This window comes from Octopus sinensis, linkage group LG2 (genome assembly GCF_006345805.1).
Source record: "Octopus sinensis linkage group LG2, ASM634580v1, whole genome shotgun sequence".
Lineage (NCBI taxonomy): Eukaryota > Metazoa > Mollusca > Cephalopoda > Octopoda > Octopodidae > Octopus > Octopus sinensis.
In genome coordinates, this window is record NC_042998.1 from 134,195,284 (window position 1) to 134,207,331 (window position 12,048).

A 12,048-nucleotide genomic window follows, 5' to 3' on the forward strand; every position below is an offset into this window, starting at 1 on the left:
ATATATATATATATATACTCCGTAGAAACGATAGTAGACCGCACTGAATAATCCCGAAGTAGTCAGATTGGAAAGAGGAAGGAAGAAAGGGAATTGAGTTAATTCAAAAGAGGGGGAGGAAGGAAATCGTCGTGGTAGTTGTGAGAGGTGAGGAGGAGCTATTGGGTTGTCAAGTGACAGCTGCCATTTTTATTTTGGCCTGTTGGATTTGTTGTTGAGGAGGGTGGTGACCAAATCGGTTGATCTGACTAACTTCAGATAGTTATATATATATATACACATATATATATGTATATCTATATATATATATACACTTAGACACACACACGCTTATACATGTATGTGTGTATACACACACACGATCTTAAATGCCTCCGTGTATGTTATATATAAATGCATATATGTATACATCCACGTACATGTATACGTATGTATATGCATTCTTGTAAGTGCGTGGATACGAAACATCTGAAGTTGAGATATAATAGAGTGAATGTATCTTCTAAAGAACTACTGAAGCATAAGAGAAAAATAAGAAAATAACAAACAAATAAGAACAACAGTACTAACTCGTCATCCAGTCTGCATACAAAACATAATCAGCCAGCAATTTAAAAAAAATATAATCGGTGAGGAATGGCACACTTACTTAAAAAAAAATACGTGTGTGTGTGTTTTAGTTGGTGGAGTACTAATTTGCGTGTATCTGAAATGTAAACATACTTTAATGCTGACATTTCTCCTGACTATTTTCCTTGCCGTAATCTTTATCGTTATCAGCAACTGGTCTGTTAGAGTGGGTTTTATTTACAAAGCTTTACTTCCCTGTTGTTTTGTTGTTGAGGGAAATAGAGAAACGTGTATTGCATGCTCTCTGCAATCCAACCTGTGAATTAGTTTCGATTTCTCTGTTCACCACGAAAAAGGAAAACGTGTACGTCACAGTCTCTGTGTTTTCTATGAATGTAAGAAAACATTTACCTTTCATCCATCCGGGATCGATAAATATTGTGTTCGAATTCGACTAAACTACTCCCACAAAATTATGGCTTTGCGCCTGTTAGAAACGATTATAAGGGCAATAGATAGACGAAATGCTTTTCGATATCTTATCTCGCTTCACATCACGAGTTCAAATCCAGCGGCAAGACTTCCTTTTGTTTCCCCCCTTCCCCAAAAAACGCAATTTTTTTTTTTCCGGCTACGGAGAATACGAATCTGGAAAAAAATTGGCAAAAATTGGCATTTTGAAATTACCCCTCCGCCCTAAATTCTACATTTTTAACTTTCCTAAGAAATTTTTTGTTTCAAAATATGGAGATTATGATTCTGAAAAAAATTTCCAAAAATTTTTTTTCACATTTTTTTTTTTTTTTGTCAAAATATGCGGGAAAATACGAAGATTATGATTCTGAAACAAATTTCCAAAACTTTTTATACTTAGGGTTAGGGCTACGGAAAAAAGTGAAAAAGGAAATTTCGGGGTGAGTAATGGGGGTGGAGGCAAAATAATTTCAAAATTCCGATTTTTTTACAGTTTTCAGGAATTTCCATATCCGAAAACCTGGATTTTGGGCAAAAAAAATTTTAAAGAAACAATAATTTGCGATAAAATGGAGGTGGACGGGAGGAAGTCTTTCCAATCTAGCCAGTGTTGACTTTTCGGCCTTCCCCTGTTGATGTTGTTTTGAATTTACTGCAGAAAGTGGTCTATGTTTGTGGTGGGTGGGGGAGGGCACTAGGAATGTGGCTGAGGTGTCAAGGGGGCAGCAGTCTGAAGAAGTTTGGGAACTACTGCTTTACTCAAATGTGTGATATTGTATTTATGTTAGACATTGTCAAAGCATTGTTTAAACAAAAGCAGGCCTAATGTGTCTCTTGTTTTTTAAGGATATTTGGGTGCCATTTGTGGGAGCTTTGGCTACTATTTCCAGCAGATCGAGTGAATGTTAGACTTTCATAGCAGCTTTGAGTTATTTTTGTTTAACCTCCTTGTCAATCCTGGTTGGGCGTTCCAACCATGACAATCCATTCTTTTTTGTTTTTCAGGAATAGTGTGTTGTTATTGTTGCTTAGCTCCAGGTTGCCCCTAATTTAAAGCATTCCAACCTTGATAACCCTCTATTTTTTCATATTTAGTGCTCCCTAAACTAAATTATACAATGTGTCATTTTCGCCATTCCCCACCTCTGGCTCACTCTCCTGATCCTCTGCTCATGTCATATCTTGCTCCTTGAGGGTTTTGCTTTGGCACCCCATCACTACCATCTTACATTCTTCCTAGATATTCCCACCCACCCATGCCTGTCCCTGGCATAAAAATCACCTCTCTGCTCTCTCAAATATCCCACCACCTCCACTTAGTCGAGCAGACCTTTTCCTTTTTCACCTGTTTTCTCTTTTTTTGTCCTTTCTTGTCTTACAAATTACTTGGCAACCTCACTAGACCTGGTGGCACAAAAAAGCACCCAGTATACACTGTAAAGTGGTTGGCATTAGGAAGGGCCATGTCAAAGGTGACATAGCACATAATATAGCCTTGTGAGTCACTAGATCCTGTCAAACCATCCAACCCATGCTAGCATGGAAAATAGATGTTAAACAATGATGAAGGTGTAAGTGGAAGGAGAGTTGGTTACTACTTGTTGCTAGTTGAATGATCGAGTAGTGGCTCTCTCATTGGCTTGTTTAGCATAGTGTATCTAAGAATCAATTGTTCAATAAGTTCTTTTTTTAGTATAGTTGGGTGTAATTTGAAGGAGAATGTGCAGCATATAGTGACAATATAGCAGCTACACTGATATCTACTGATTGTATTACATTGTTGTTTCTATTCTCTCACAATTAGAATTATATGTGAACTGCTTGTTTCCTATTCATGTGGTCTTGGGTTCACTTCCACTGTGTGACACCTTGGGCAAGTGTCATCTACTTTAGCCTCAGGCTGCCCAAAGCCTTGTGAGTGGATTTAGTAGCCAGAAACTAAAAGAAGCTTGTAAAATATATGTGTGTATATCAACCTCAATATATATATGTATACGAATTCAGGGTACAAGTAGGAGTTTACCAAGGATCAATCCTCACCCCACTCTTGTTCATTGTAGTCCTCCATGCAATAACAGAGGAATTTAAATCGGGCTGCCCCTAGGAGCTTATCTATGCTGTTGAACTTGTTTTTATAGCCGAATCACTACCAGAACTAGAGAAGAAATTTCAGGTGTGGAAGCATGGTCTAGAATCAATGGGCCTTAGAGATAATTTAGCAAAAACCATCTTATTATCATTTAGTGTCCATTGTCTATGCTGACATGGGTTGAACAGTTTGACCAGGGCTGGAAGGCTGTTCCAGACTCTAGTCCAACTTTACATATAATGGGTGCTTTTACATGCCACTGGCATGGGTACCATTTGGGTGACACCAGTATCTGCCATGGCTATGATTTCACTTGGCTTGATTGGTCTTCTTCTCAAGCATGCTTAATGCCAAAGGTTTTGATCATTTGTCATTGGCTCCCTGAGCCCCAATACTCAAAAGGTACTTTTCATGTGCCACCAGATTTGGCCATCTTGCCTCTGTAGGAAAGCAGACAAATCACAGATCCCTTCAGATAGATGGCCCTGCTCAATATGTAGAAAATACATAGGTAGAAACTCCTAAGATGTACCCAGTCTAAGGTAGGGACACATAAGAAGTATAGCAATATCAGAGGAAGGTTAACAGGAAAAATGGTCTTCGAGTGTGGCAGGTGCACAGGTACAATTAACACTAAGAATGTACAGAAAATAGACTCCATCAAATGCCAGTAGGGAAAGCTAGAAGTAGTTGATAGCTTCTGTTATCTAGGTGACCAAGTCAGTTGTAGAGGTAGCTGCTCCAAGAACGTAGCTGCTAGAATAAGAATAGGCTGGGCAAAGTTCAGAGAGCTCCTGCTTCCATTGGTAACTAAGGGCATTTCCCTCTGAGTGAAGGGCAGATTGTACGATGCTTGTGTGTGAACAGCCATGCTACATGGCAATGAAACATGGGCTGTGACCACTGAGGACATGTGTAGGCTTGAAATAAAAACAGCTAGTATGCTTCACTGGGTGTGCAATGTCAGTGTGCATGTATGACAGAGTAAGCTTCTTGGAAGAAGCTGGACAGAAGAGGCATCAGATGTGTGCAAGAGAGATGACTGCACTGGTATGGTCATGTGATGTGTATGGACCAGGACAGCTGTGTAAAGAAGTATCAATCTCTAACTGTGTAGGGAACTTATGGGAAAAGGTAGACCCAGGAAAATATGGGATGAAGTGGTGAAACATGATTTTCAAAAGTTGGGCCTCACGGAAGTGATGCCAAGTGACCAAGACCTTTGGTGATATGCTGTGTTGAGAAGACATGTCAACTCAAGTGAAATCGTAGTCATAGCAGGTGCCAATATCATGTAACTGGTACATAAAAGCACCCAAGCCAGTGGTATGTAAAAGGCACCCAATACACTCTCAGAGTGGTTGGTGTTGGAAGGGCTTACAGTCATGGAAACCATGTCAAATCAGAACTTGGTGCAGCTCTCTGGCTTACCAGTTTCAGTCAAACCATCTAACCCATGCTAACATGGAAAGCAGACACTAAATGATGATATATATGAGCCATACAAATGATAAAATCAAAACATCAATGTTTTAGTTTTATCTTATTTTATCAAGGTGTTTCATAATATAATATGAGATTTTTGAACTCCCTTTGAAGTAATAATGTTATGAAATCCATCTTCAGCATTTCTAGCTTTTCATAGTCTCATCTTCAGGATGAAGTGATGTTTGAATATATTGCTACTTCTTTAAAATAGACAGGACAATATGACTGATATAGACATTACCAACAGAATTTGAATTATGATTGTTAGATTTATAGAGTTAGGTATAGATTTTTGTTTGTGATTCTTGTAGTTGCATGTACATGTTAGCACTATGTATTGCTTCCATTATTAAATATATATTTCTGTTAGAGTATGGACATGTTGTTGACTAATGTTTTCCTGTTGAGTTATATTGTGTGTTGGTGGTGCAGTGCATTGCAATTACTTCTTACTGAAAGTGCATGGTGTATTGGAAAGAGAGCTTCATACTTGTATGGCTATTATACCTTTCAGTCATAAACTTTACAACCTCCACATTTGTAATTGAATTTATTAACCACTCTGTTCACTTGAATCTTGTTCATGGTTTTACATGCCTGAGCTTTGTTGCTGATAAATAGGTCAATTTAATGCTTTTATAATATATTAGTGTTGGTTTATGGTTTAGTGTAATGTTGTGTTTTATAAAATCTTTGATAATGTGTTTATCCAGTCTGTAGGTGATATACATTTGATTCTTATAATGCACTTTGTGTGGTTCATGCATTTTTAATTAGTGTATTTGTTGCAAAGAATGTCATCCTGCGTTTTCCATTGCTTGGTCTGTTACAAAAGCTATAGTCAATATATGTTTGTTTGTGTTTTTTTTATTTTGTGGATTTCTTTATCTGTTGTTTCATTTGAAGAGGAGAATCTAAATGCTCGGTGTCATATATGTTTGTATGTGTGTGTGCTTGCATGAGTGAATATTTCTTTAACTTGTCTCAACATGTGCATGTTGACTATAAGCAAAGGTCACCATTAGTAGAATTGGTATCATTTGTTTACAGCCTTCATTGAAAGCATGGCCAAGTTGTTCATTGTTCAATAGATTAGGGGGAAATATTACTTTGTTTGAAAGCAGGTGTTTCATAGTATTCATAAGGTATCTAGTTGGTAGGGTAATTAGAGAGATGGATAGAATATCATGCAGTAGTTGTTCTGACACAACTTTTTTTAGTTTAAAATCTCACTGAAGTCAATTTAGCCTTTCAACTTTGTTGGGTGTGAGAGCACTATTAAAAATGACAAGGGCGGCAAGCTGGCAGAAACGTTAGTATGCCAGGTGAAATGCTTAGTGGTATTTCGTCTTCTCTTTACGTACTGAGTTCAAATTCCGCCAAGGTCAACTTTGCCTTTCATCCTTTTGGGGTTGATAAATTAAGTACCAGTTGCATACTGGGGTCAATCTAATCAACTGGCCCCCTCCCCAAAGATTTCGGACCTTGTGCCTAGACTAGAAAAGAATATTAAAAATGACTGGCAGACCTGTAAGAATGTCAAAAAATGCTTTGCTATATTTGTTCTGGCTCTTTATATTTTTATATTTTGAGTTCAAATCCTACTGTGGGTTATTGGACTTAATTTGTTGCCCAGTTAACAGGACCACCGAACACTTTGGATGCCAGTAATGAATTGCACACTGTTGCAAATATTCTGGCCAGGTCTCTAGTCTAAGGATACTTTTCTTCTTCTTGCTAGTCTTGAAGGCTCCTTGAAAAGTCATGGGCACTGCCTTCCCTTTCAAATCAAAGGAAGATAAAACAAATTACATATATATTAATTACACACATGCATGCGTGCACACACACACACACACATGTTGACTCAGGGCTATGCTCAAGATGCCTGAATTCAAAATTCCATAGCTGCAAAACAAATTTCTTAATTATGTCGACATCTCTGCACTTATATGTATATATTTATATATATATTCTTTTCTTTTACTTGTCTCAGTCATGCTGGAGCACTGCCTTTAGTTGAACAAATCAATCCCAGGACTCATTCTTTGTAAGCCTAGTACTTATTCTCTCAGTCCATTTTGCCAAACCACTAATGTAACAGGGGATGTAAACACACCAGCATTGGTTGTCAAGTGATGGGAGTGGGGGACAAACACAGACACACAAACATACACCCACACACATATATATGTCTGTGTGTGAGACAAGATTCTTTCAGTTTCCGTCTACCAAATTCAGTCACAATGCTTTGGTTATCCCGAGGCTATAGTAGAAGACATTTGCCCAAGGTGCCATGCAGTGAGACTGAATCCTGAACTATGTGGTTGGTAAGCAAGCTACTTACCACACAGCCACTCCTGTGCCTATATATATATATATATATATATATATATATATATATATATATATACACACACACATATATATATATACATATATATATATATACATATATACATGGGTATGTGTTTGCCAGTATATAATATACTCACACACACATATATGTATGTGTATATCATCATCATCATCATTTTATGCCTACTCTCTATGCTAGCATGGAATAGCTAAGTCATCTCACTGGGCACCACATATGGAAGTTATAACTTAATTCTTTTCTGTATATTGAGCAAGGTCATTTCTGGAGTCCTGTCTTCTTTCATTCTAACCAACACCTTAGCCTTTGCTAAGTTTACCTTTAGGTTTCTTGATCCTTGGTTTAGCTTCTATGCCTGGAATATTTTCTAATTCCTCTAAAGATTCAGCTTATAAGAACCAGGTCATCAATATATATATATAAGTTCCTATGGATAGCCACTCTTAAACTCCTCTATGATTATTTGTAGGACTATGAAGGAAGGAAAGGGCTTGGGGTCTGAGCATTGATGAATTCCTACTTTCATGCTAAATTTGTATTTGTGTGTGTGTGGGTGGAGAACTGACCTTCAGTCTAACTACAGCCACATTGTTCTGTATCAATTAGTCATTGTTCTGCATGTGCTAGTATGAATATATGGTTAGTGCTCTTGGCAATTTGTCATTAGTTTAACAAGGAAAGATTTGGAGAAGTAATGGGCTAGTATAAAGTTCTGAATCAAACAAGGAAATTTTTTTGGAACTTATCTAATGTGTCATGCCTATCTAATGTAACATGCCTCAGAAAAACATGTTATTCTGAATCATATGACATAATACCATGAGTGTTATCAGTGTTTCAGATCAGGAAAAACATATCCTGCATTTAAGCACTTTGCATTAAAGCAGCTAATGATTATGTTGTGAAAGTGTGCCATGACCTGTAGAGATCATTGAGTGACTTTCTGTGGCCCTGCTTAGCTCAAGCTGTTACCATCTTACAATACAATCATCAAGAAACAAACCTGAGCTAAGCTGGGCCAGATATCTTCCTCTCAACTTGAAACTTCAAGTAGTTTGTTGCAGTTAAGACACTATGTAAAATATTAATAGCTCTCAACTGTTTTGAGTAATCATTTGAAACTATGGCCTTCCTAGTTTCTTCTTTATTTTATTCCATATATGTGTGAGTATGTGCATATGTATACACATATGTATTCTATGATTACATAACTCCTACACACATACATATATCAAAAGTTAATAGGAAATGAATAATGAAGATGGATATTTAAATTTTAAGATTAAGGTATCATGTGGTTGTATATTAAAATCCCCTGTTTATTCATGCCAACAAACTTAACTTTGACTAGATTAATAAATGCACTGGGACCTGGGTGAAGATAAGTATTTTAAACTTGGTAGCCAGATAACTAAAGAGCAGTGATGTGAAGGAGGAAGAATAGATGAGCAGAGGAAATATTGTAGAGTTCCAGTGCATAAGTCCTTAAGGGTAGGTTCTTTTTCCAATATTTATTTTGTTTATCAATTTCCGTTTGCATCTATGTACCAAAGTGTCTATGAATAATGGTTTGCTGAGCAAAAGTACTTACAACACATACATAATTCCATTTGATGTTTCATGTTCTCTCACTACTTTCACTAGCATTGACCCAGTCATTAAAACCTTAATTTGCCAGGGTCATTGGAAATATCTGTTATGGGGACTTAAACACACCAGCAATGATTGTCAAGTGGTGGTGGGGTACAAACACAGACACAGACACACATATACAATGAGCTTTCAGTTTCCATCTACCAAACCTACTCACAAGGCTTTGGTTAGCCCAAGGCTGTAGTAAAAGATGTGGAACTGAACCTGGAACCATGTACTTGGGAAGCAGGCTGCTTACCATACAGCCATATACATCTTAAATATAATCATTTCCTTTCACTAGTTTCACCATCAGCCAACTTTCTCTCAAAAGCATCTTCTCTGTACATTATCTAATGGTAATCATTGAATTTCCAAATCTATAATGTTTCTTTGAGTTCAAAATCACGGTTTATTGTATTTCTCATAATCATTGAATTTCCAAATCTATAATGTTTCTTTGAGTTCAAAATCACTGTTTATTGTATTTCTCATTCTCACCCAATACTTGTACATATTAGGAGTGTTTGGAAGAAGCCATTCTTCAGTGTCTTTACAAAATCCACAATAATACAGAAGTCTATTCTGTATCACATATAAAAGGTAGAATATACTGTAGTTTCTCAATTACATTTGGTTGGACTACTATATTGCATTTAGTGTTGGTAGCTGATTGTTGCTGATGGAAAGCATTATGCTACAAGTTCTCCACTAGATTAAATTTCTCTATATCTACTTCACAAATCCTGTTATTTTTTGTGTTTTAACCAGATTGGTTGCTATATGATAAGTTTCTTGATTGTCCTTTCTTCTTACATATTCACTTTGAGAAAACTTTATCAAGAAATCAAAAAAGGAAAACAAAAAAAATCCAATAATAGTAATTTCTCACATATATAATCAATAATAATTTCTCACATTTTAACATTTCTATAAAAGAAAAGTGTGAAAGAACTTTATCTACAGTAAAAATCCATTATTATTTGTTCATGGCAAAATATTGATCAAATAGAATTTGAATAAATTCCAATAAATTAATTAAACAGCTTACAGAATATAGTAGTTTGAAGATCGATTTTGTCTAAATTCGAATCACTGTTAATTATTGTTTAAAATTATCCACAATGTTAACAGTATCTATAAATTCAAATATTTAGTTTATTGATTATAATGAAAGTTATAAAACAAATTCAACTGGGAATAAAAGTTTACTTTTTTGATTGTGTCTAGTCAAGACATTTTACTTTTTAATTGCAATATATATATAGAATAACACAAATAGGGTTTAAAGTTTACTACAGCTGTTTCAGTTGAATTTTGTTGATGCATTAATATATTACATCATAGCATAAATCTACCTTCTTCAGTTAAAATTTTAAACAAGTATAAGCATTGATGGTGACTTATTCAGCAGTCAGCATGATGAATAAGTAATCTTTTAAAAAGAAGTTGGTTGTTGACTAGACCACCCTCAATGTTTATACATGTTTAAAATTTTACCTGAGGATGGTGGCTTTATGCTATGACATCATCTATGAATGCACCAACAAAATACTACCAAAATAGCTGTTGTAAATGTTAAACCCCATTTGTGATATTCTTTTTATACCCATGCCACACCTGGAACCAACCCTGAGTTGGATCTCTGGCTTATATTGTTTGCAGTACATTACTAACATATGACACCTAATGGTTGTTTTTACCTTACTATGAGCTCAATGTTATGGTACCTAGCTTGTCCTGGTGTCCTATGTGTTGATGTGCCTAGATTCTAGTGAATATTATAATCTCTCTCTCTCTATAATTCTAACCTTTCATCCTCAAGTTCCACTCCTCAAACGCCCCTGACTCTCTCATAATTCCTTGTCTTGTGACTTACTTGGTTATCCTGCCTGTGCTGGTGCCACATAAAAAGCATGCAGTCCACACTGTAAAGTGGATGGCATCTGGAAGGGCATCCAACTGTAAAAATCATGCCAAATCTAACCTTGCCTGTGTTAGTGCCACATAAAAAGCACTGAGTCCATTCTGCAGAGTGGTTGGTGTTAGGAAGGGCATCCAGTAGTAAAATCCCTGCCAAAACAGACACAGTAACCTAAAGTACTTTTCTACCTGGCCGGCTCCTGTCAACCGTCCTACCCATGCATGTGTGGAAGATGGATGTTAAACAATGATTATGACGATGATGATGATGATGATGATGATGATGATGACGATGACGATATATATATATTCAGAGTTCCTGCCCATCAAATAAGAACTTAGATTGTTACAATACACCCATTCCATGCCAACATGGAAAGATGATGTAAACAGGGAAAGCAGATGTAAAAATGATGCTGATAATCATGATTATAATGATCATCATCGACATCATTCCATCAACAAGGAAGACCATTCTTGTTTAGATTTAGAGTTCCAGAGATAGCTTTTGCTAAAGAGACACAATCATGTTGAAACATGGTGTTTTAGAGTCACCTCCATCACTGAACTGTGTGTAATGTCAATGCACATCATTTAAAGAGAGAAGTTGTCCTTCAAAGGGAAAATACAGCAATGAATGGTAATATTCACATTCAAATTTGCTGGAATACATTAAGAATGAATATCTACATCAATATTTTGATTCTTGCTGAATTGTGTGCTGATAGTAATTTAATATTGTAGTTTTAATAGAAAAATATCTTAGTAGATTTTGACTCAAAAAATGAAGAAAAAAATGGACCCAATGCATGAAGTAGAGTGAATATTTATTAAAACAGATTCCATCACACTCCAGGGGGAGAAACTAGAAGTAGTTGATAGTTTCCGCTACCTGGGTGACCAAGTTAGTAGTGGGGGTGGATGCTCAGAGAGTGTCACCACTAGAATACGAATAGCCTGGGCAAAGTTTAGAAAGCTCCTACCCCTACTGGCAACAAAGGGTCTCTCACTCAGAGTGAAAGGTAGATTGTATGATGCATGTGTGCAAACTGCCATGCTTCACAGCAGTGAAACATGGGCCGTGACTGCAGAGGACATGCGTAGACTTGAAAGAAATGAAGCTAGCATGATCCGCTGGATGTGTAATGTCAGTGTGAATGCACGACAGAGTGTAAGCACCCTGAGAGAAATGCTAGGCATAAGAAGCATCAGATGTGGTGTGCAAGAGCGACGCTTGCGATGGTATGGTCATGTACTGCAGATGGATGAGGAGAGATGTGTGAAGAAGTGCCACTCCCGAACAGTTGAAGGAATCAGGGGGAGAGGTAGACCCAGGAAGACATGGGATGAGGTAGTCAAGCATGACCTCAGAGCGTTGGGCCTCACTGAGGCAATGGCGAAGGACCGAGATCTCTGGAGATGTGTTGTGACTACTAAGACCCGGGATGCTTCCGGCACCAGTCCCGCATACCCCCTGCTCATTCAAAGTACCTTG

At 37.0% G+C, this 12,048-nt stretch overlaps 1 protein-coding gene across 7 annotated transcripts in view; it reads left to right on the forward strand.

Annotated features, from left to right (window-relative positions):
- Window positions 1-415: 415 nt before the first annotated feature.
- LOC115223885 (clathrin interactor 1) overlaps window positions 416-12,048 on the forward strand; it is a 183,733-nt gene continuing 172,100 nt past the window's right edge. For 2 of the 7 annotated variants that reach the window (XM_029794626.2, XM_029794610.2), the window contains exon 1: window positions 425-629. The gene's annotated coding sequence lies outside the window, so the exon portion shown is untranslated. Of the gene's footprint in view, window positions 630-12,048 lie in introns of all 7 variants that reach the window. The other 5 variants (XM_029794642.2, XM_029794650.2, XM_029794601.2 and 2 more) reach the window with 5 other exon arrangements.